This window comes from Ursus arctos, unplaced genomic scaffold, assembly GCF_023065955.2.
Source record: "Ursus arctos isolate Adak ecotype North America unplaced genomic scaffold, UrsArc2.0 scaffold_34, whole genome shotgun sequence".
NCBI lineage: Eukaryota > Metazoa > Chordata > Mammalia > Carnivora > Ursidae > Ursus > Ursus arctos.
In genome coordinates, this window is record NW_026623030.1 from 25,051,151 (window position 1) to 25,075,452 (window position 24,302).

The window sequence follows — 24,302 nt, forward strand, 5'->3', positions numbered from 1 at the left end:
GCTTCTGTCCTTAGACAGTTACACCAGCCCCCTCAGGGGATCGTGCAGGCAGCCGTGGCTAAACTAAGGCAAAAAATTAACAGCAGCAAAACCGCACTGAGGAGAGAAAAGGAGAAGAGACAGGAAAAAGGGAAGGCTACGTACAAAAGAATTAGGGGAGCCCGTGGGTTCAGCCAGAGGGCCGTCTGGCAGCCACGGCCCATCCCATCCCTCTGAGCACAGCCCTGCTCCCACAGCCAAGCTGCACTGCAGCCCCGTGGGGCCGGCCTGCTGAGGGATTCAGAAATCCCTAAGAGACTGAATTATACCTAATGTCCACCATTTACCGGAGAGAGGCAAGAAGAGCCTTTGAGAAGAGCAGGAGCATGACCAGGGCCATGGAACGACCTCCTCGGCCCCGAAGCTCACGAGGTGACCTCCTCCGAATGACCACGTGTGGCCTCGTCTGTGCTCTGGCTTCTCACAGGGCTTCCGACACCTGGACTCTCCTCCCCAGCCACCCTGGGGATGCCCAGGCAGGGACGTGTGACAAGCTGACCGGGTGACCCTGAGGGCCCATCTTGGAGAATATACTGAGGTCCTCTTTCCACACACTGTGTCCCCGGTTCAGGACTGGTGCTGAGCTTAGGACAATGGACTCCAGCCTCTGTAATCACGGCTTAAAGGCACACAGAGGTGCTCAAGACATTCTCAAAGATTCCTCAGAAGTGTGAGAGGATGGTGTTGTGGTCCCTCTTTCACGAACGAGGAAATTCTGCTGCAGGGAGCTCAGCCTAAACCCCACAGTGGGGCCACCAGACTCGGGATGCCGGCTCCTGACTCCAGGCCACACCCCCATAACCCCAACACCAGATGGGGAGCTCAGCCCCACGAAACAGCCTCGACCTGACCCCGGAGGGATCTGGAATGCTCTGCATTGCATCCCTGTCCCTGCATTCCCCTGGGATTCTGGGCTCCAGGGAGGCAAAGGAGGCGTGGGAGCTGTCTGAGATGGCCCGGGTGTCACTCTCACGTCTAACCAGGAAAGCAGGCCACTGGTTTGTGGCCACCCAAGCCCGATGTGGGAGGTGCTTCTTCACAGCGATCCACCCGCCTGTGACCTCTGACACCTAGGAAAGCCACGGCGGCTGCGTACCTATTTTGGGGCTTGGCCACCACACTGTCTCACTACTCCTAATTACTTCTCAGTGTGTCCGCTTTGAAAGTTCAAGATGAACACTGTATCCATTTCAAAACATTAATTCTGCAAGCTCCTTTCCAGGAGTTCTGCTCCATTTCCTTTTCCCAGCCCACTGGCCTGGCTTCAATCTACAGAGATGTTTAATATTGATGGCAGAGGGTGAACGTGTCTCACAGGGACGCCTCTCCCAGCGGGGGTTTCCAGACACCGTGGTGACACAAGCTGCACCAGCATTCTGGGCCCCTCAAACATACTTTGCAAGATGCTGCCACAGTGTTTCGGTTAGTAAGGAGTAAGTGGCTGCTGGTTGGAGAGGCTCTTCACCCCGTTGCAATCTCGTGTCCATCCCGCCATCTCTAGGTTATTAAGCGTAATGGATGGTGAACTTCATCAGATGCTTTTCTGGAATCTATTGAAAGCATCTCAATGGGTTTCTCCCTCTTTGTGCTTTTAGTACATCTGCTAGTAAATAATCATCTGCTTATGTTTTTGAGACTGGTCCACAACCCAGTATAACGTGCACACACACACACACACACGCACACACCTGCACACCATCTGAACAGCAGGCTGGTATTTGTGATTTCATGGGCCACACACAGGGCACAGTGAGGACTGGAGGAACCACACATGAATCGGGTGAATCACGGAGGGCTTCCTACAGGAGGCGGCAGAGAAGACTCAGGAACATCTGGATTTGAGTCCTGCCTCATGTGGAGCCCAAAGACATGCTTCCCTAGCCCATAATTTTCTCCGCAGTAAAACAGAAATAATCATAGAGCAAAAGAGCCCTTCAGAGGCACCCAGCTCAGCCTCCTTCATCTGCAAACGGAAACAGGTTCAAAGAGGAGAGCTGATTTGCCCAAGGCCACAGGCCACCCCTACAGTCTTTCTTGGCTCCAAGCGGAGGGGAGAGAAAAACAAAGAAAGCTTTGAGATCTTGGGCAGAAAGGAAGCAGAGAACCCCCGGTGTGTATGACTTTCCCTGTAATAAATGTTCTTGTTACCCTGAGTCAGGGTGTAAAGGGCAGGGGTTGGAGGGCCTGCTGGGGAGAAGGGGGTGATCCTGGAGCCACTCTCTCACACCCAAGTCAAGAGGGATGTCCCTACCTTCCGTACCAACACACCTGAGCAGACACACATGAATGACTTTTCATGGTCGTTCACTCATTCATTCAACCAGTATGGAGACTACACTGGGCTCAAGGGTGTGCCCCCAAAATTCATGTCCTTCTTGGAACCTCAAAATGTGATCTTATTTGGAAATAGGATCTTTTCAGATACCTTAGCTAAGGTGAGGTCACACTGGACTAGGGGGCCTGATGTAGTATGACTGGTGTCCCCACAAGAAGACACACACACACACACACACACACACACACACACACACACACGGAGAGGACAATCACACCGAGACAGAGGTGGAGACGGGATTCATGTGTCTGCAAGTCTAGCAGCACCGAGGATGGCCGGCCGCCACCAGGAGCTAGGAGCGAGGCGTGGACCAGATTCTCCCTCAGAGCCTCCAGAAGGAACCCACGCTGCCCACAACCTACACGTGGACTTCGGACCTCCAGAACCACGAGAGAGTAAGTTTCTGTGTTTTAAGCCCCTCCCGTGTTTGTTACACAGCCCCAGGAATCGAACACAAAAACAGAGAAGAAGCCCCAGGGTTTGCCTACAGAGCAGGAGGCCCAAGAGGCACAGGGGGAGTTTGGTGTGGCCTGGAACCCCGCCAATCACATCGCCCCTTCCTCCCAGTCCGCAGGCCTCACCCGCCCAGCCAGCCACACCTCTGCTGCACTTCCAGACCTCTTGGAAGCCTGGGACCTCTCCCGAGTAGAGACCCAAGATCCCAGCACCTCTGCAGGCCACACAAGGACGATTCAAAGGCTTGCCAAGCTCTGTGAGACACCAGGCACCGTGCGAGGCACACATCTCTCTTTGAAATCTCACAACCAGCCAAAAGGCAGGGGAGCTAACAGAAGCTTAGTGAGAGCCGGTGACCCACTCAGTCCACACAGCAGGTCCACGGCAGGGCCGCACTCCACACCCACGCTGTCTGCACGTGGCCTAGACAACACGCGGGGTCCATTCCCCTGCACACCCCCGCCCGGCACCCCTGGGGGCTGCAGCACCTGCCCTCAGCAGAGCAGCTCCCACTCGCTTTGCAGCTGTGGACGCCAGCGACCCTGGGCAGATGGCATCTGCTCTTTGAAAAGGTATTTGTCTTTCCACTCATTGAGAGCAAGCAGAGCCATAAAAGGACATGCCCGACGTCAGGTGCACAAGTGTTCCATAGAGACAGAGGTCGTGCACACACAGGGACTGGGCTTGGCCGTTAACTGCCAGGAATGCCACCCCGAAGAGCAGGAGGACCAGTGCGCAGCTTGCTGCCGAGCGGGGGCGGGTGGGGGGCCTCGGCCAGGCCTCTGCCGATGCCTGGGGGAAGCTAGGTGCTCCCTAAAAGTAAAAGCAAGGTGGGATCCAGCCCAAGCCTCACCTGATGTTCCAAGACCAGCCTGATTGGGTTTGTTTGGGGTTTTTCTTTTCCTTCCATTTTAATCATTTTTAAGTGTACCATTCACAGGACATTTCAGTGTTGTGCAACCAGCACCACGATTTCCAGAACATTTTCATCATCCCAAACAGAAGCTCTGTGCCCACTACACGGTAACTCCTCCCCCGACCCCGGTCACCACTGCTCTACTTTCGGTCTCTAAGAATGTGCCCATTCTGGGCTCCGCATACGGGCAGGATCATGTAACACTGTTCTCTCGTGACTGGCTTTTTTCACACACCTTAATGTTTCTGAGCTTCATCCACATTGTAGCACGTGTCAGAAACCCCCCCCCTTTTTTTTAAAGATTTATTTATTTATTTGAGAGAGAGAGAGAAAGCAGGGGGAGGAACAGAGGGAGAGAGAATCTCAAGCAGACTCTGGGCTGAGTGCGGAGCCTGACGCAGGACCGATTCCACGACCCTAAGATCACGACCTGAGCTGAAACCTAGAGCTGGCCGCTCAACCGACTGAGCCCCCCGGGTGCCCTTCCCTCCTTTTTCGTGGCCGAATGATATTCCCCTGGATGGCCATCCACATTTGTCCGTGCATCGGTGATAGACAGTTGGGTTGTTCCCAGCTTCCGGCTGTTAACGGTGATGCTCGGAACGTGGTGTACAAACATCTGCTCGGATCCCTGCTCTCAATGCTTTTGAGAGTGGAACCCCTGGGTCCCAGAGGGACTCTGTGTCTCGCCGTTTCTGGAACCCTCAGACTGTTTGCTGCAGCAGCTGCCCGTTTCTCTTCCCCACCAACGTGCACAAGGCTTCTCATCTCTCCACACCCTCATCAACGCTCATTATTTCCTATTTTTGGATAATAGCCAAGCCTGATATTTTAAAAGGAGGATTTTTGAAAAGAGTGGCATCTGCCCACTTTATGCCTGCCGTTCTGTGCGGAGCCGCAGGGAGGGTGTTGGTAGCAGAAGCAAGAGACACCAGCTCCAGCCCCGGTGTTTCCAGCTGCTCAACTCGGGACAAACAGCCCTCGGAGCCTCGGTTCCGTCCACCGTAGGAACAGAGTTAAGGTGCCAAGTGTCCCTTCCCGCCAGAGGCAAAGCAGTGTGCTCGCCACAGGAACAGAAGAGAGAGGATTTTCATAAATTCTACGGGATGGCACATGGGAAGGGGGAAGAGGGGTCGGTTTCAACTCCCCTCAATATAGCTTTTATGATAATGTATGGAAAGGATAAATACTTTTCCCTCCAACCTCCTCTTTCTCTGCCTTTGAATGGAGAAGCCAAATGATGGGGAAAAGTAGCAAGATGAAGGAGCAGGAAAAATTCTAGATGATCTACTGAGGGTGACCTTGGCGTCACGATAATTACTGGACACACACACACACATGCACACACACACACTCACACACACACACACCCATGGCACTCAAACCTCACTGCAGACTCAAAGTTTGCCCCCATCCATTATGTCCCTAGATCCAGCAAAGGATTGTCCCAAACTGTCAGGTGAGGAAGTGAAGGCCCAGGGAGAGGGAGCAACCCTGCCCGAGGTCACACGGCACAGGGTACGCGGAGCCTCGGGTCTCCTGGTACCGTCCAGCCAAGGCACAAGGTGGCTGCGGACACTGGCCTCCACGCGGGGCTGGGGTCCCCGAGCTCGTCCTTCCCCATCGTGAGCAGCAGCAGTAGTATCTGTCTGTCTTTCTCTCTCTCACACACACACACACAGACGGAGGTATTGCCCAAGAAGCCCAGGGAACCAAGTTCCAGGAAGGGAGCAGGACCGTCTCTCCTCGCTGGCAGGAGAAGCGCGGAGCCTCGTGGGCCCCCAGCCTGGTATCTCCATAGTGATAGAATCACAGAGGCTGAGGGGCTAAAAATAAAACCTCTACCTCCTGAAACCCCCGTCTGTTCAGCTCCAGCTGCGTGGGGGCTTGCCAGAGCTCCGTGCCACCCGGTGACCAACACCTAAGCAGCGAGGACAGGCCCCTGAGCCGTGGAAACAGGGGACAGCACACCGGGTCTCTGACAACACAGATCACCATCCGTGACACGCCCCTGGAAGAGCTGGCGAAGCCCGTGGCTCACAGGGTCCCGGACACACGGGCTCCGTGTAGGGGAGCGCCAGCAAGGGAAGGGCGCCCGTGCACGCCCCCACCCCCCACCCCCAGCACAAACATTCCGGCACAAACATTCCGGTACAAACAAGTACTCTCTTCACTGCAGCCTTGGAAGGCTCCACTCAAGCCTTGAAAGTAAGAAGTGTTTCTCCTCCGAGTGCACCACGGGACAAGTTTGTCCACTTAAAAGAAAAAAAAAGAAAAGAAAGTTTACATAATGCTTAGATTCCCGGGTGGGCTCTCAAAAGCATACTTAACTCCAGAACGGGTCCGTGGGGTGGTAAGCCACGTAAAGTGGCCGTTGAGCCTGGAGTGTGGGAGCCAGGACGCCTGGATTTGAGTCTCTTAGCTCCGTGTCCGCCGGGAAGTCACTTTTCCCCTCTGGGCCTGTGTTCTCATCTGTACAATGGGCTTAACGGCAGAGGGCCGTCAGAAGAGGTGCCTCGAGAACTCTGTCACCCCGGCACCTGACAGGTGGTAATTCTGTGGCTAGGCTAGCCTGAGAACCTAGCCAGTGAGCGCCCCCCATTAGCCGTTAGCCGGCAGTTTACACACCCGGAATCCCCCTCACTCTCCCTCTGCGTGAACTTCCACAAATCAACCCTCTGCCTCAGTTTACATTCCAAGTCATCTGCAACATGGGTCACAACTTAGAATTCCTAGTACGATTTTAACTACATTACGGTTAATTTTAAAAGGCCTTAGAATTCTCAAATAAAGCGTGGTGAAGGCAAGCCCTCATTAGCCACCCAGCCCTGGGTTAATAATTAAGCGCCCCTAATTGGCGGACATGGAGGCACCACTGCTCACCAAGCCGGCCCCGGGATGGTAATGGATTTCCTAAATCAGCTCATAAAGCTAATTCACATCGAAAGTTAATTAGCCTAATGAAGGCAAGTGTGACTTAGTGAATTCCAGACTGGCTTTCTGCTCCAACTCAGCCACCAGGAGGCTGCCGACGTCAACCCTCTGGCTTTGATTTCCTGGAGCACTGAGGGAGGGGCCCAGGGGACAGGGCTTCAGGAAGCCATGTGTCTCCTACTGCTATCAGCAGGCATCAGCCAGGGCTCTGAAGGCCACCAAGAGGCAGGACACACGGCCACCTCCTTCTCCTGGGCCTGGTCCTGGAACCTCGGCAAGGGAGAGAAACTTCCAGCAAGTGGGAGTCACAGGGGAGCCCAGGTGGGCGGAAGGCCAGGCACCACCAGGCTTACATTCCTGAGAAGGAAGACGGCGGCTCGGTGTGCAAGCCACCCCCCACCCCACACACACGCACGTCCAGTTGCTGCAGCCGCACGGCATCCCTGGAAGGGACCATCTCTACCCCGCTGGACAGATACAGAAACTGAGGCACAGAAAGGTGCAACTGTCAAAGGCTGAGCCCCTCGGAAATGGTACAGTTCCGGCCCCCCGACCCCAGGCCCTCTGAGCCTGGCTGTGTTTCACTGTCCCATCCGGAGTCAACAACTCACTGGCCCAGAGACAGCCCAAGGCGTCCATTGACAGATGAGTGGATAAGCAAAACATGGCCCATCCGTACAGAGGAACATGATTCAGCCAAAAGAAAAAAGAAAAAAATGCAGGGGCTCCTGGGTGGCTCAGCCAGTTAAGCGTCTGCCTTCGGCTCAGGTCATGATCCCAGGGTCCTGGGACTGAGTCCTGCATCCAGCTCCCTGCTCAGCGGGGACTCTGCTTTTCCTTCTCCCTCTGCCACCTCCCCTGTTCGCTCGCTCTCCCTCTCTCGTATAAATAAATTTAAAAAACAATGCAGTTCTGCCTCAACTTACAAGAGAGATGAGCCTTGAGGGCATTATGTTCGGTGAAGTAAGCCGGTGACAAAAGGACAAACTCCGTGTGACTCCACATACACGAGGGACCCAGAGGAGTCCCGCTCACAGAGACAGAAAGTGGAAGGGCGGCCGCCAGGGCTGGGGGCAGGGGAGAGGGCGTTCGTGTTTCGTGGGGACAGAGTCTCGCTCTGGGGAAGATGAGCACGTCCCAGAGACGGACGGTGGCGGGGGCTGCACAACTGTGTGAGTGTGCTTACTGCCACCGACTGGACACTCAAACGTGGCTGAGATGGTGAATTTGATGGCGTGTGTGTGTCACCTACCACAAAAAAAGGAATGAGGCACAGACCCCTGAGTCAACACGGATGAACCTCAAAAACGTCATGTTTCCGTGAAAGAAGCTGGACATAAAAGGTCACACGTTGTGCGACTCCCTCTCTATGGGATGCCCGGAATAGGAAGAGCCATAGAGGTGGAAAGTAGATTAGTGGTGGCCAGGAGCGGGGGAGGGGGTGGGGAGTGGCTGCTAACGGCTGTTTCCTTCCAGGGCGATGAGAATGCTCTGGAAGTAGACAGAGGTGGTGCTTGCATGGCATTGTGAAGGGTTATATATGATACTGAATTGCCCACTTCAAAAGCGGTTCATGTTCTGTGAATTTCACTTCAATTCGAAGAAAGGAAAGGACATCGAGCGGCCCTTCCCGCCTGCTCCCCGGCTCTTGGGTGCCACACAGGCTGGAACCTCCATTTTCCCTCCATGTCCAGGCCCGAGCATAGCCAAAGGCTGGGAATCCTTCTGGGTTATTCCAAGCACCAGTCAGGAACAATCAGGCAAGCAGCCACCTGGGGGGGGCAGGTGGGCCAGGCCACCTTCCCCACGTCTCCTTGCATTCAGAGATTTCGTGAACCTCTTTTCCAAGTTCACAACCAGGCAATGCACTCCAAGGAAGCCAAAAAGGGATAACTCGGCCCCTGCCCTTGAGAGCCCCACTGGTTGGCTGTGTCACCTGGGCCTGGGAGCCGTCCCAAGGTGACAACCGTCCAGGGGGTGACTTATGTAGCATGAAGAATTCCAGGGATGCGTCTCTGTCTGGACCAAGGATCCAAATCGGCCACTCTGGACACATGCCTCTAAGCCCTCTGGGAAAAGCAAACCCTGTAACACTTGCTGAAGGGACCCTGACCCGAGCCAGAAGCTCCCGTATAGGCGCACCTGCTTCTCTCAGCCCAGGCGCAGGCCTACAGCTCACCTGCTCCCAGGAGCCCTGAGACACTAAGGAAGTCAGGCAGGAGGAGGGGACAGACACAGACCAAGTGGACCCAGCCCCAGATGAGAACCCAGAGTGGACGGTGAGCGGGGCCTCCCCCTTCTGGACAAGCTTACTCTGGAGGCTCATGCTGAATGGTGCCCCTTAAAAAACTGCCTGCCCCTCCCCACCCACAGGGACTGACCAGCCAGCACTTGCCACTGGGAGGAAAGCTGTTCTCGTTTCAGGGGGGGAAAAAGGCACTGGACACAGCCAGCAGCCCTACGCCCCGCTTTGCATCTCCAATTGCGAGCCTCCCAGGTGCACGGCTGACAGACTGGACAACAGGACCCGAACTGTCCGCAGCATCATATCCACAGATGGGCACCACCTCAGAGCCTGCGATCCCATCTCGGGGAATCTGCTCTAAGTTTGTGGAGCCCTTTGGCCTCTTTGAAAAGCAAAAACTACAGAACCAACAGAAAAGGAACTCTGTTTTCCCCTCTGGGAAAAAAAAAAAAAAAAGCAAGAAAAGCACATACAAACCCAAACTGAGAAGTATCGTGCACTGTTGAGATTGGACCGCATCAGGAAATACTGACAGGACAGTGTAATAATGTGACTGAACACGAGCACGGATGTGAGGAATCGGGACATTAGGGTCTAGAGTGAGCTTCCTCTGTGGTTCCCCAAATCATGACCTCTCTGAGCTATGGTGTCCCCACGTGTGAAACAGGGCAGGTGAAAGCACTGGGTGCCAAATCATGACCCCTCCGGGCCTCTGTTTCTTCACCTGTAAAATGGGCACAGCAGCATTTATGTGGGTCAAGGAAGCACATCAGGCAACAGCGCTCTGTGTTACGGAAGTCATTATAAAAGGTGGATAAATGAGAGACGGCCCTTCACCTCTGGACCTCTAGTCACTGCCTCTCCCAACATGGTCATCAGGCCCTGAATCACCACCAGCCACTGTGCTGGGCACTGGGGATTCGAAGGCAAGCAAGCCAAGGTCCCTCAGCCTGAGGTGCAGCTGGGCCAGACCAGGGATTCCCCCTGTGGTTTCGAGAGGGAAGAGCCGCCTTCTCCTGGAGCAGGACTCCCGGTATCTGGAAAAGTCCATAATTATGGGCCGACCTAATTGGGTAGGAGACGCATGCCATTATTAGCCTAAACCCTCCTAACCCCAGTCCTGCAGCTACCAGGCCACCAGGACAAACGCGAGTGAACTGGATGGCCCAGAATTTATGAGCCGGCCTCCATTCACCACCGTGTGCTTGAGTCTCCACTGTGCTCCACGCCCAGCCCTGGGATCTTAAGGTTTCAGGGAAATGGAAAGTCATTCCTCCCCGCAGAAAGGTCAAACCCTTGGACTTGGTTTTTTCCAGTGCTCCTTCCGGCTCGCCCCACTCACTCCGTAAGATTCTGAATTCCTGTTTTCCCCCCTGCTGGAAAGTCGGGCAGAACATTCCTCAGGAAAGAGACCTTTAGCCAGGGGAAATCACGCAGGTAGAAAGCAAAATGAGCGCTCTACACCGTGGTGCGAAGCCGAGCAGGACGGACTGAGCTGGTCAGCAGTCGCTGCCGCGGACTCACGATGCTACAGTGAGTCACCGAAGGCTGGGAACCGAAATAAAACTAGTGTTCTCTCTCACTGTGCAGGACGGGAGCTGGGCTGCATACTAATGCCGGGATCCGTGAAACACCTCGCCTGCAACTCCCCGCAGCAAAGACACGGGGGGCGCTGCACCCGGCTACAAATTAATGAGCTCCTTTCCGCACTGGCTTAATATAAATCCTGCTCTGGACCAATTAAAGAAGCCACTTCAGAACTTTGCTTCACTGTATTGGAAAATGTCACCCGCACAGAGGAAAAATGAGGTCTTGGGTTAGGCATGTCCAATTGATGGCGAAACAAGCGAGTGTGCTTTCAGAACTCTTGAGGCTTTTGTTATTAATGGTGTTTTAGTGTCGGGTTCTTGAACACATCAAACAAATTTCCTTTAAACTAGAAGTTACCGACTGCCATTGGGGAAGGCTGCAGGCCTCCCACCTCCCAGATGGTTCAACCACAGTAAACGTTTGGCCTGTCAGATGCACAACACTGGCGAACTAATTGAAATATGCTGCAACAAGCAAACCCAAAATAAATGTGAAATGATTGTTTCCCTACACGGGAGCCGCCGAATTGCCTCCATGTCTGGCCGTCCCTGATGAATGTTCCCCCCGACTCGGTAAGCCTCACTTATGTGTGGTTTCCAAAGGCCTTAAATGCTTTTTTCCATTGTGATTACCCAAGAGGGAAAAATTGTAATTGCAGAAAATGTTTGGTTTTTTTTTTTCCTTCCCCTCTCATGAAAACACAAGTGAAAAGTCAAGTCTTACAAAGTGCCAAGAAAAGCAAAGCAATTAATGGGCCCTTCAGTAGGACAGAGGAGGGGAAGGGACGCGCTATCACTAACCTGGCCTTAACCGAGCTCTCAGACCGGCCGGGAAGCCCCGCCTCTTGGCCAACCTTGGGCCCACAGAAGCTGTTCTCCACTGAAAATGGGAATGGTCTCCTTATATCTGCCCTGACACACTCCCACCCTCACACCCCCTTCGAGATGGCTTTTCAAAGGGCTGCAGAGACAGCAGGGGGACAGCTGGGAACACCCACAGTGCTGGCCCTCCCTCCACTGGCCTTACACAGCACCCCGCTGCCCCGTGAGCACCCCAGCGGGGGCTGGATTCTTTGGTGGAAAGAGGCCAGGTGAGCCCAGCAGGCTGCAGAGCCTGACTCAGTCCTGGCAGGCCAGCCGTGGGGAAAGCACTGGCACCCTGCTCCACGGCACCACTGATGAGTCAGCCAGACCCTACGGAGGCCTAGGAGGAAAGCCCCCCGGCTGCCAAAAGAGAAGATTCTGTCCATCACCAGGAACCCCCTCTGCAAGGGGAAACAGAGCCTCGGAGAGAACGAGCAATCATCCGTATTCCCTAAGGGTACCTGGGGCAAAACGTTTTTGGAAAGGTTCCCAGGAGTAAGAAGGCCGGAATTTGAGGCCACAGGAAGCCCCACATTGGCCTGAAGCACATCTCTAAGTGGATCGTTCCTTCGGGTGAAGGACTACCCTTCGCTCCTCTCAGCAAAGAGCAGTTTGAGGGACCTACGTGGGCTTGCTGACCCTCCCTTGTGTGTGTGCAGGTGGGGGTGGGGCACAGGCACCTCCGACCTGCAGGCTTGTGGAAAGGAGAGGTGGGCGCCCTTCAGGAAGAGGGCACGGGGGAGCTGAGGGAGGGGACCTATGGCGAGTACTCTTCCTTTCTCTGGTACCAGAGACAGCAAAGCCCAGAATCTGCAGCCCCAGCCTCCATTCCCCATGTATGTACTGAGCAACACCGAGGTGGCCCGTGCTAAGTGCTGGGGACACCATGGGGGCAGACACGATGACACAGATGACCGACGAGGTCCTTGCACCGGGGGAGACACTAGGAGAAAAGAATCTGACCGCAAGTACCGCCACAGATGAGGAGGAAGAGCCAAGCCAGGGGCCAACAGGGGGCGGATACAAATCTTGGCGCCTGCAACCTGGAGCTGGTTAGGAGACCTCTCTGACCCCATCTCCTCTTCTGTAAAACTCGGGCAACAGTCCGTCCTTATCTCTGAGGAATGCCTTGGCACTCATGTTGACACAGGCCGTTGGGATGTGCTTTGCCTATACAAGTAGGTCCTCATTATTCACGGATTCCGTATTTACAAACTCCTTACTCGCTACAATGAACGCTCATGGGGCTTACGTGGTCATCTGCCAACATGTGCGGGGCAGCAACAAATTTTGAGTTCCCCGGAGTGTGGGATCCCAACTAAGGTTGAACAGGAGACTCTGCCTTTTGCTTTCAGCTCTCAGACCGAAAACAAGCGTCCTTTTTGGGATCCGTGCCACGTTTTTCACATTTTTGTGCTTTTTTGTTGGTGATTTCACCCTTGAAAGTGGCCAGGGGCCTACTGCTGAAGCACGCTCCCCTGTAGCAGCGATGTGCCTCACGGAGGAAATACCTGAGTGAGATAAGCTGCATTCAGGTGTGAGTGATAGCTGCCGTTGGCGGAGTTCAATGTTAATGAATAACAGTATCTATTAAATAAGGCATCTTTGAACGGAAACATAAAACAGGTAATATATTGATCGGTGAACAAACGTGTGAGCAGAGGCTTGCAGGAACCTAACCCTGCTCATCCCCTAGGACGGTGGTTTTGCCCTCGCCGATGCAATATTGGTGGCACTTTATATACAGAGGGACTGGGATTAAGGAGCCTGGGCGGTGTGCACAGGTGTCAGACCATCTCCTGTAACAGGAGGTCTTTTGCTCTGCAGGGCTATCACCCCCTCGGCTGCAGGGGGGCACATCCACACCCCGCCTATCACAGGTCTCTGAGACGGGACCCGCCTCTGGGTCACCTGAGTCCTGCTGCTGTCTTGGTGACTCCGCCTTTCCCCCTGCACCCCGACTCCTGACCCCATTCCCACAACAGGAAAGCTCTGCGAAGGATGAGGGACTTCAGCCAGGAGAGGTTGGGAAACTGCTTTTTCCATGCTCTTCTCCAAGGCTATTGCTTGGGTTTTTGATTTGTCTGTTACCGGAACCCTGCCTGTTGGTGAATTTTCCTCCCGTCCTCTGGCAAGGGCAGTTGTTAATATGAGTAGTGAAAGCAAATGCCAGCTCTCCTCTCCAACAGTGCTCTCTCTATGTCTTTGGCCACAAAGCTTGAGCCTGGGTTTGTCATGGTGTTCTCTGGGCTGGGGGTGATGGAGTCACCATTTTAGGGGAGAAACGGTGAATATGCAAGGCTGCTGCCATCTTCCTTGCTGGTGTCAAGAGCGAGCACTGAGCCGATCATCAGGGACCTGGGTTCCAGGCTGCAAGAGGGGTCTTGGGCAAGTCACTTTGCTTCTGCTGGCCTCAGCTTCTGGTCTTTACCAGGGTGCAACCCTCCCAACTCCAGTGTTCTCAAGCACTCTGTCAGCGCGGCAGACAATGTAAAAAGGCATCACCAGACCCCCCACTTCACCCTCCAGAACAATCCCCTCCCTTCACACCAGAACTTTTCTGGAGGGGCCCTTTGTGATTAGACCCTATATATCCCACAGACCTTTACAGGTGCCGTGGCTATCAAAACTCCACCCATTCTTCAAGGCCTGTTCAAATCCCACCTCTTCCAGGAAGTCGGCCCTGACTGCCTTACCCAGAAAGGGCGTCTCCTCCTCTGAACTGTGCCTGCCATTTAAATATCTTTTTTTTTAATGATTTTATTTTTAAGTAATCTCTACACCCAACGTGATGCCTGAACCTACAACCAAGAGATTGAGTCGCATACCACACTGACTGAGCCAGCCGGGGGCCCCTGTGCCTGCCCTTTAGGTGACACCTATCACATACAACCTGTCTTAACTGTGGGGTACCTCTCCCTAACCACACCGTGAGCTGGCCTAAGTTTTAGGTGCTATGTTACTTATCGTATTTAACTCACTTATCTGTCCTGATCTCCAGAAGCCTTTTGTGATAAATTATAAAGAAGACAGACAGAGGGGCTCCTGGGTGGCTCAGTCGGTTAAGCGTCCAACTCTTGGTTTCAGCACGGGTCGTGATCTCAGAATCGTGAGATCGAGCCCTGTGTCTGGCTCTATGCTTGAGATTCTCTCCTTCTTCTGCTCCTACACACCTCCCCCCCCCCCCGGCCCCCGGCTTCTGCATGCTCGTTCTCTCTCGCTCGCTCGAAAACAAAATAAATAAATAAAATCTTAAAAAAAAAAAAAGAATATAGATTTACGGACTCACAGAGACAAAGGAAATAGCAATAAATACGCTGACCACGAGGCTCAGTGAATACAGTTGTGAGACTGAATGCTGCCTTGAGCACCAAGCATTCTGGAAGCCAAGAAGAAAAGGTAACCATAATCACTCAGAAAGCCAGTGCGGGCGGCAAGGGGAGAATCGGCAGAACCGGGTACAAATCCAGAGAGCCTTTCGGCAAATCAGTTGATCTCCCTGTGTTTCAATTTCTTTCTCTGAGAAAATGGGGAAAGAACACTACCTAACCTACAGGGCGCACGAGGCAGCTCTGTGCACACACTGTGTGTGTGTAGTATACACACGGCGTGTGTTTCCCTTCCCCGCCTTCCTCCTCGTGGTCAAAAGCGGAGCAGCCTAGTTTCCTGCAGCGGAGGCAAAGTTTGCCTGGCCCTAAACTGGAAGAGAAATTTTTCATGCAACACTCTGTCAGAAGCCTTGAGCAGAGGGGACAATGCCCCGTTACAGGTTTTGAGCAAACCAAACTCAGATTTGCCGTGGGTCTATTTAATAACATCCCCAGGTCCCCAGTAAAAGCTGAATAAACATCAACGGAAAGAGCTGCGGAGAAGCGATGCAAAGACCGCTTAGCTGCGCCCGTGTCCGGCAGCAGGGGATCCCGTTAAGCTGGTTTCAGAATGGCTGTCTGCAAAGGGACTGATCTCACGTAAGCAAGGCTGAGAAGCGGGGAGCAAGCACATGACTGCGGACTCTGACCCCCGCTCCGGCCCAGCGCTACCGCCTCAGGAGGGAGATCCTTAGAGCCCTTCGGTTGCAGAGCACACAGCCCATGGCATCTTTTTCAAAAGCAGCAAGGCAACGATCTTGAAGGACCAGAAATTTCCTCTTCTAATCTTTACATATAAGTACACATTCTCCATGACGGACTCTTCTCAGAAACCAAGTTGGAAAGACTTAACCGGATGGGATGGTTAGGAGAACATCTGCTTGGTTTTAAAATCGGCCTCAGAGAGGGAGGAAAGTTGGATCCCCCGAGAGAGAAGGTACAAGAAGTCGACCTCAGGTGAGGACTCTTGGCGGCACCTGAACTGACCCCTCACCATTCACCCAACATTTTCCTGAGAGCCTACCATGAGCCAGGCACTGGGGATACAGAGAAAAGCATTCCAGAGCCACTCCCCCAGACGCTCAGTCTAAGCGGGGAGGTTGGGGGCCACCTGTATACAGGTGACGGCCATTCCACGTGGTGCATCAGATCAGCGTAGCACAAAGGTGAAGGTGATCAGCTTTCCCTGGGAAGGCCTGTGAGGACAAGCCTGAGTTCTGATAATAGAAAAGTCGATAAGAAAGAGGAGAGGAGGCAGGGCCCAGATCCCGAGGGGCGTGTACGGTACAGAGGAATTTTCTTTCAGATTCCGTAAGGACCAACCAAGAGAAACCAAGTGTCTTAGTTAAGCGCACACAGACGCCATAAGACAGCGAGGCCTGGATCCTTGACCTGGGTAGTCCAGTTCTCTACCCTACTGCCTCCCGCACACAGTGAGCTGTGGGAGGCCAGAGAGAAAGGCCATTCCACACTCAGCACCCAGAGAAGAGCAGAGCATGTACTGTCCTAGTCATCTGGCAAGTTACTCCCTATAAGAAAAACAGCCCTACCTAACCCACTGTGTTTCTTCCGCAGAAGGAGAGGTCTGGGGAATCTCTTCTGATCAGGGCACACAGACTCTTAAGAAAAATGATTTAACTGCAAAAGTCCAAGAGCCCGATGAGCTGGGGCCCCGGTGGCAAGCTGGGGAGGGGGCTTCGACTCCATCTAGCCATGGACTGAGCCAGGGCGGGGGACTGGGGATGAATCAAACCCCATGCCTCTCCTCCAGGAGCTCACAAGCCAGCAGGGGAGATAAAAGGCAGGCACAAAAAGTAACTGTAAAATAAGGCAGACAGCGATAAGAGCCACACAAGAGACATTAAAGTGCAGCGACACTTCTGAGCAGAGACAGTGACGCTGGGGGCCTGGGTGCTAGTTCAGGGCCAGAGGAAGGACAGGGCCCAATCCTATCAGCTCCAGTGACCCGCAGGCGGGGGTTGGGGTGAAAGCTGGTAGTGGACCAAGAAAAATGCTCAAACGAGGTCTCCTCTGAAGAATCCCGATTCTGGAGAGGGGGAAGTGGGCAAGCCTGAGACTGCAGAAGTGCCCCAGCCCCTATTTCAGAGGTAAGGAAAGGAGTGTAAGATGAGGAATCCAGAATTTCTATACAGGGGCAGCAGGTCCGCTGAAAGGGGACAGAGCTGGAGGACTTGTCTTCAAATGACATTTGCACAGCAAGCGCATTGTTTACGTAGAATGTCAGTTTGGGGTTTCTTGGGGGGGGGTGGTATTTGCACATTATGAGGGAGGAGGAAGTGTCTCCCTTTTCCCCAAACCGCCATCAGCCCTGCCCCTGATAAGAAAGGATGAGGGGTAGTGTGGAAGGGGAAGCTGCCTGCTCTAAGACAGCTGGCACCTCAGGTGACAACAGGAAAGGGAGATTCTCAGGATGGAGATGGGCCAGATTTTCCTCCAGCCAGAGGGGGCACCTGGAGCCCCTTCTTCTAAGTTCTAGCCCCTCTCCGAGGGCCACACCCCATGCTTAGGCCCCAGACAACCCACCCAGCCTGGGCCAGGGCTGGAGGGATGTCCAGCTGCAGGCGGGAAACGGCAGAAGGCTGCACAGAGGGCTGTGCCCACCACTTCCTCCCGGCCCCTTCCTGGCCCTTCCTCAAGAGCGCGGGCCGGACCCGACAGGCCCAGCGCTGCACACACACACCTGCCCCTGACCGCGGTGACACTTGTCACGGGGGGAGGGGAGTCCTCCGCGCCCCGGGGCCGCAACCGACGGAAATTCGATAATTAGCATTTGGGGCCCGACTCCGAAGGGCCGGCGAGTCCCCGGGGGCCGGGCTCCGGGGCGACTTCCTGAGACAGGGGTCCCCGCGCGCGCCACACCCTCCTCCCCGCGCGGGGCGGCCGGGCCCGGGTCTCCCACTTTTCCCTCCCTTCCTCCTTCCCTCCCGGGCGGGCGGGCCAGCGGGGCCGGGGCCTCCGGGGCCGCCGCGCGGCCGGGGTCGCCGCCCCGCGCCCGGCTCTCCGGGGCCCGCCGCCGGCCCGGGGAGGGTCCCGGCCGCGCCGCCTTCCGGCCGGGCCGCGGAGACACTCACCCCACTCTGCGCGGCCGCGGCTCTGTCCTCTTCGGCCGCGCTGAGCCGCCGCCGCCTCACGCCGCCGGGGAGGCGCGGGCCCCGCGGCCCCGGCCCGGCCGGCTGCGCCCCGCGGCTCCGCGCGCCGCCGCCGCCGCCGCCAGCTGGCCCCGGGCGAGCGGCCGGGCCCCCGCGGGCATGCTCCCCGGCCGTCGGCGCGGGCGGCGGGCGCGCACGTGCTGGCCCCGCGGGTCTGGGCGCTGGGCGCGGGGCCGCGGCGGTCGAGGCGGACGAGGAGGCGGCAGCCGGCGGGGCGCGGGGCCGGGCGCGCCCGCGGACGGGCTGGACAGCTCTACGCCGCGGCGCCGCCGTGCCCCGCGCGCCCCAGCGGCCGCTGCTGCCCGTGCGCGCCGGGCCCGCCTCGCATTCCCCCACTCGGCGGCGGGCCTGCGCCTCCGTCAGGCCGCGCGGGGAGCGGCGGCGAGTCCCGGCGAGGGGCCGCCCCCGCCCGCCCCGAGGGCTGGGCTCCGCCGGAAGACACCCGGCAAACTTCGGGCCGACTCGCTGCTTCCCCACCGCGGCCTGGGCTCGCTTCCCCGCTCGGGGTGGGGCGGTGGGAGTGGGGGGGCTCCTGGCTCCTCGAACCCCGCCAGCCTGTAACTGTACTCGAGGAGCCAAGTGCACTTGCGGAAGGGGACGAGTAGGCTTGCAGCAATTGTCACTCTGAAATAGCTTTCTTAAAAACGAAGTTAAGCAGTAAGAGGACGAATCTAGGAAAACGAACTGCATAGGACTTCATGAGGCCCAAACCTAGATGCCGGATACTTGTACCAGGTTTGCAGCTGACAGTGAGTTCTTGCCCCGCTACCAAGTACGTTCGCTCCGGGCTAAAAAGATGAAAATGCCCCTTGGTCATCAGAAGTAGCGGGAGTAGTAACAGCCAGAAGGGAGGCGTGAAGCCCTAGTCCCCGACCTCAACAAGGAACTGGAAAAGGATCAGAAGTAGCTTCATCTTGATGTTCCCTCCCGACTGGACTCTCCAGTCCCGAACAAGACGACCGGGAGGGTGCCGGGTGAAATTTAAAACAGGTCGTGAACTGTGTATTTAGATTGAGCAGGAATGGCCTTATTTGCCAAGATCTGAAGTAATGGAATTAAACGGGGCACCGCTAAAACCTTGCTTACCTATCACCAAGTATCACCTTCTGTGCGTGAAAGCGTTTTCCCCTGGAAGAGCAAGGGCTAAAATTAAAGCAGTCCCAGACTGTTCCAATGAAGTCCGAGAGAGCAAAACCACCAGAGCTGCTCATCCCTGTGGTGACTGTCAGAACCAGAGAAGGTACACAACTCTCAAAACACCTGTCTTGTGATCCTTGGGCGATCACTCTGAGACCGGTGAAGGTGGCCCAACAAATAGGAAACCCTCACTTTCTTCCTTCCAGCAAGAGGTGCCTTAAGTCCCACTAAGAAGGGTTTTCAGAGCATACGGGGATCTCCAGAGTGAGGCTCTTGCCTGTCTACCACCCCAAACTGAGCCCCTGGATGATACCATTGTAACCTTGCCATGATTGCACTCAAACGTTGGAGGCCTTAACCTCACCAAAAAGCAGATCCCATAGTTACCTGGTAGGAATAAATACACTACTATCACAAGGCAGTTCACATCCACAAATATTTATTGAGTGCCTGTGTGCAAGAATGAAGACATGATGGTCCCTGCTCTCAGAGCTTACAATTCCATGACTCCGATACTTGCCTAGATTTAAAAACAACTGCGGCAAGCACTTGTCTTTGCCTAAGCATCAGCAGCACTGGAGGAAGCAAGTGTTTCACATTATATTGGTCACTGTTACAGTGCAATTGTGAATAAGACAGTTATCTTTGAAGTCTGTAGTCACAGCGATGACATGGTGTATCATGTCCAGCAAATGCAAATTTATGGCTTGATTCCTCCTATTTGAGAGGCATCTATCGAAATAAAACATAAATCAGAAGGAGAAAGCTTTGTAACACAGGTCCTAAGAATACTGGTGTACTTTAATATATTATCAAACTGCCGCAGAACTCTTGGCAAAAAATTATCTCCTGCAGAATGTGTGATATAATTGGTTTAATCAGACCTGTACATCTCATGACCACACACTCTCATGACGGGTAAACATAATTTACCTGTATGATTCTTAAAGGGCGCTAGGTATGCACTTATTTTTTAAAGCTTCTTAAAGACTCGCAGCACACGTGGCACATTAAAATTCAATGAAAACTGCTTTTGAGATAAAAATTAAAATCACAAAATGTCTAATTTTACTACATATGTAAGTGCAGAATTCAAATTTAAATAGCATTCAGCAAAGCACCTGGGTTTTCAGAGTGAAGAAGGGGAACCTGTGTTTGGTTGTTTGTCAAACTCTAAAAACAATCCTCATCTTCATGTGGCTCTTCTGATGCCCAGTGCAGGCCCGGCCTTCCTGCAGTCCTACCTGACAGGCCACCTCCGTGGAGGTCTAATTATGCAACATTCAGAGAAGTGATTGTTTTGGTTACACTGCCAACACTTTTTTTTTTTTTTAAGGAAAATAGCCTATATCAAATAACCCCCAAATCACCTATTTAAGATGCTTCTGAACTTCTCCCCAACAGGTTACCAGTTTTAACACTTAAAAGACAAAACAAAAAAACACCTCACACCAAAAGAAGAGTATTTGAACTCCAAGAAATCTCACTTTTTTTGCAAAAAGGTGGAGAGATCGCCTTAAAACCACCTAACAGAAACATCAACCAACCAAGGTAATTTTTAAGTCAATTGCTGGGGGCACAACCTACTTTCCTATTTAAAAAGTACTAAATCACTACTTCAAATGCCTAATTAACCCAGATTGAATCTGAACTGTGTACTTCTGTTGAAAAGTTACTAAGCACTAGGTACTTCACATAATCTCCTTTAAAATGGAAGGAAGCCTCTTATCGCTTCATCTTATCTCTTGCAGCTGAGGCGGGCAGGCCTGAGCCTGGTGGTGACCCAGGTCCGCCTGGCTCTCCCTCCCCAGCCCAGCAGCTCTGCCCTTAGCCAACTCCATTGCTTCAGCGGGAACACAGAAGAGTACAGTGCCTCGGGGCTCTGGAAAAGAGAGGAAGGGGGTAGGACCAGGGGAAAACAGAGAGTGAACTCTATTTGCATTGGAAAAAGGCACTTCCTGGAAGTGGAAGGTGCACTCAGGTGTTCCTCCGTAGCTGCTCAGCCCCAGCCGGGAACCAAGTAGTTCACCTCCCAGGGACACCAGCTACTTTCTAACATTGCAAACCTTTGGGGTTAGTTTTTAAGTAGGGCGTTCTGTGTTTGTAAATTAAGCACAAAAAATGGGAAAAGTGGCTGAAAGGATTTTCCTTGGTTCTCCTCTTCACAGCTATGAAGAACAAGGTTTTTTAAATGCTTAAGTGACTGACACTTCCAATCTATGATACGTTTCAAGAATCAAAGCATGTCGTTTTCTGAGAGGCACAGAAGAGGTTTTGATGGGGTTTCAGATCTTTCTTCGAATAAGCCAATAGAGACTACTAAGAAGGTAACTCCTTCACAAGATAAAACTCTGTCTTCTGAAATGGCAATTTGCTACTCTTGAGAAGGTAGTGGACATCGTGATAAAAAGCGGGAACACTGAATATCCTAATAATTTTCAAGCTAGATTTTAATGTCACATATAGGAACACAAAGGGAACACCATCAGTAAAGTCAATCCTTTTACTAGGCCTTGACACAGCTGTACTGGAGCTTGATTAAAACTAGCTTATTCCTTACTATAACTAGTTGACTTAAAAAAAAAAAAAAGAATAGAAGAAAATACTATGAATAAAGGCACTTATTCTGTTGATGAATAATTGTGATTAGCCCAAGGTCTTCAACTGGTGGTAGGAGTTGGGAGCAAAGGTTCAATTCATGGATAGGAACAGGAGAGGAAGGTGTCAGATGGCCCCTCCCTATGGAGGACCCCCCACCCCCACCCCACAAAGCTGAGAAGGGAGCACCGCTGGGGCATCAGGTAAGCTTTGGTGAAGGGTGCTCAAAGATAGTTTGAGATCCCTGCTCAAAGGCATTCGTAGACCCTAGTGGAGTGATGGTTGGCTTGGCTCATTTTAACTACAAGCTACTAAGAGTCACATAAGAAGAAAAAGCTCAACAGAAAGCCAAACTTTAAAACCTGAGCATTATCAGTGGGAATCAATTTTGAAAGTTTGGAATGAGTCCATTTATGAACATGTACATGCATGTGTGGGCACTGGATTCCGACCAGCCACCCGAAAAGCGGGCGGTGGAGCCGCCCGGACTTGCCCAGCAGTGAGAACACACACCTGCTAGTGCCGCTGATCAGAGCACAGCCTCCTGCCCACGTCCCACTGCCACGGCCATGAGCAGGAGCCCTCCAGCAAGGCCAAAGGAGAGGCCCAACAGTCCATCTGCACACATCCCCTATTGGTGAACAAGCAGGGGAGGATGCTCTAATCTTACGTTCTTACAGCACCTGCTATGGCAGGAGGACTTTTTGGCAGGGGTGGAAGGGGGCAGCGGGGTTAAAAACATCTGCATGGTGACTGACAGCTGAAGCCTTATACACGGAGGAAACCAGGGCTGCCCTTACAACCTCACTGGGGGGTGGCCTGTCTTTCATCAAAGCTTCATCCACCAACTTATGGCCACAGGAGGCACACAGTTCCACTCGGAATGCTGGGTAGAAAGCTACAGCTCCCCAACTGCTTACCGTTTTCTGAAAAGCACTACATGTATGACAACATGAGAGAATTACAACTTTCATTTTTCTTTCCTTGGAGACAATAAAGTTCAAGGGAAACAAAATGAGTTATTCACAGTTTCCAAAGCTTTCTGATATTCCATTATTTCCAATATATCCATTATTACTATTCTAATATTCACTCTAAGACATGTTCCTAACAGGAACTGCATTACCATTAAGGGAAAAAATCTCAACACAACTAAAATCCAGGGTATGCTGCATTTTTCTGTTTTTGCATTCAGCATGTATTAGTCTATTATTATGGAAGCTATTCTTAAGCATTTATTTAAAAAAAAGGATCATATTCACAATGTAGAACAAGTATATAAAATTAGTGTGCAAAGTTAACTGTAAAAGGGTAACACTATTTGTTTAGAAACAAGCTGCTCCCTGTTTACATTTCCTTACTATTGATATAAACTGGAGACTTATACTATTTAAAAATAACACTTTTTAAATAGTAAAATATACAAGAGATTCCTGAGCATAACAAAAATATCTTGAAAATATGTGGCCATTTGAAGTATAAAACAGCAAGTGTAAAGAATAGCATGATTGTAAAACTACTATTTGAAGGCTTATAAACAGTACAAAATAGTTTGCCTTTTCTGAGTGCATAATTATACGTTAGTGCAAACAAAAACGTCTCAAAATTTAATGGCTACAAATCTCAGAGATTTGCAGAGGTGCGCAAAACATGAAATTTCTTTAATGTCATTCGAACTGAGCCCAGTTCTCGATTAATCCTTTCCAAACGATCTTCCAAGGCTTCCTAAGGGAAAATAACAGGAAAAGTTTCGTTAGAATTCTACATCAAGTTCCTTTCTCTTAGCTAAGGAGCAGGTATAAACATTCAAATTACAGAGTTGTTGTGTTTTTTACACAAATCATCCTATTTACATTATTTCTTTAAACAACTGAATCAGTGTTTCAACCATTCAAAACAAATGCTGCCCCTTGGCCCCTTGACACAGCCTCAGGCCCTGTGCTGCTTGGAGGGTGTGGAAACCTCAGCGAAAGCAACAGAACTGACAGCAACGCGGTGGTTCTCAGACTGTTCTGAACTGAGGACAGAGCGAGAGGAGCCCAAAGGTACTTCACACACTTCACCGGAAGAAACGTGCCTTATCCCACTTAGGCGTATGTCAAACAACTTTCCTCTGACAAGAATTTCTAAGTTACAAAGGAGGGAACACGCTGGAGGAGTCTTTTCCAAGAAACAAGAGATTTCACAAAGAATCAATGTAACAACTGCTATTTTTAAATAAGCAGTACTATTGTTAAATAAATAGTGCCTGGAATATAAATTTATCATTTTAGATACTTTATTCAGTATTAACTCCAACGGTATCCTCAAATAAAACTTAAAAATTCCTCTTTAACAACTTTAATTCTAAAAGGATCACACGAGGGGCGCCTAAGTGGCTCAGTCGGTGAAGCGTCTGCCTTCGGCTCAGGTCATGATCCTGGGGTCCCTGGATGCCCCTCCCCTGGCTCATGCTCTCTCTCACTCGCTCACTCTATCAAATATATAAAGTCTTTTAAAAAATTTAAAATAAAATTTAAAAAAGGATCACACGTTCACAATAAAATATTTAGAAGACAGAAGAGTAAAAATAACCAGTGCCTCTTTCCTGGGTTTTTTTCTGTAGATATCCACATCATTAAGAAGAAAAATAAAAACAGAATCAAATTCTC

General features: G+C 52.3%; 1 protein-coding gene and 1 long non-coding RNA gene across 15 annotated transcripts in view; one reads left to right on the forward strand and one right to left on the reverse strand.

The window, feature by feature from the left end:
* PITPNM2 (phosphatidylinositol transfer protein membrane associated 2) overlaps positions 1-17,931 on the reverse strand; it is a 133,897-nt gene extending 115,966 nt beyond the window's left edge. For 12 of the 14 annotated variants that reach the window (XR_008956980.1, XR_008956981.1, XR_008956982.1 and 9 more), the window contains exon 1: positions 17,839-17,931. The gene's annotated coding sequence lies outside the window, so the exon portion shown is untranslated. The remainder of the gene's footprint in view (positions 1-17,838) is intronic. The other 2 variants (XM_057305743.1, XM_057305742.1) reach the window with 1 other exon arrangement.
* LOC130542434 (uncharacterized) lies at positions 16,688-23,422 on the forward strand. The gene is made up of 3 exons (XR_008956983.1): positions 16,688-16,854; positions 20,458-20,604; positions 21,222-23,422. It is a non-coding gene; the product is annotated as an uncharacterized LOC130542434 (long non-coding RNA).
* The last annotated feature ends 880 nt before the right edge of the window (positions 23,423-24,302 follow it).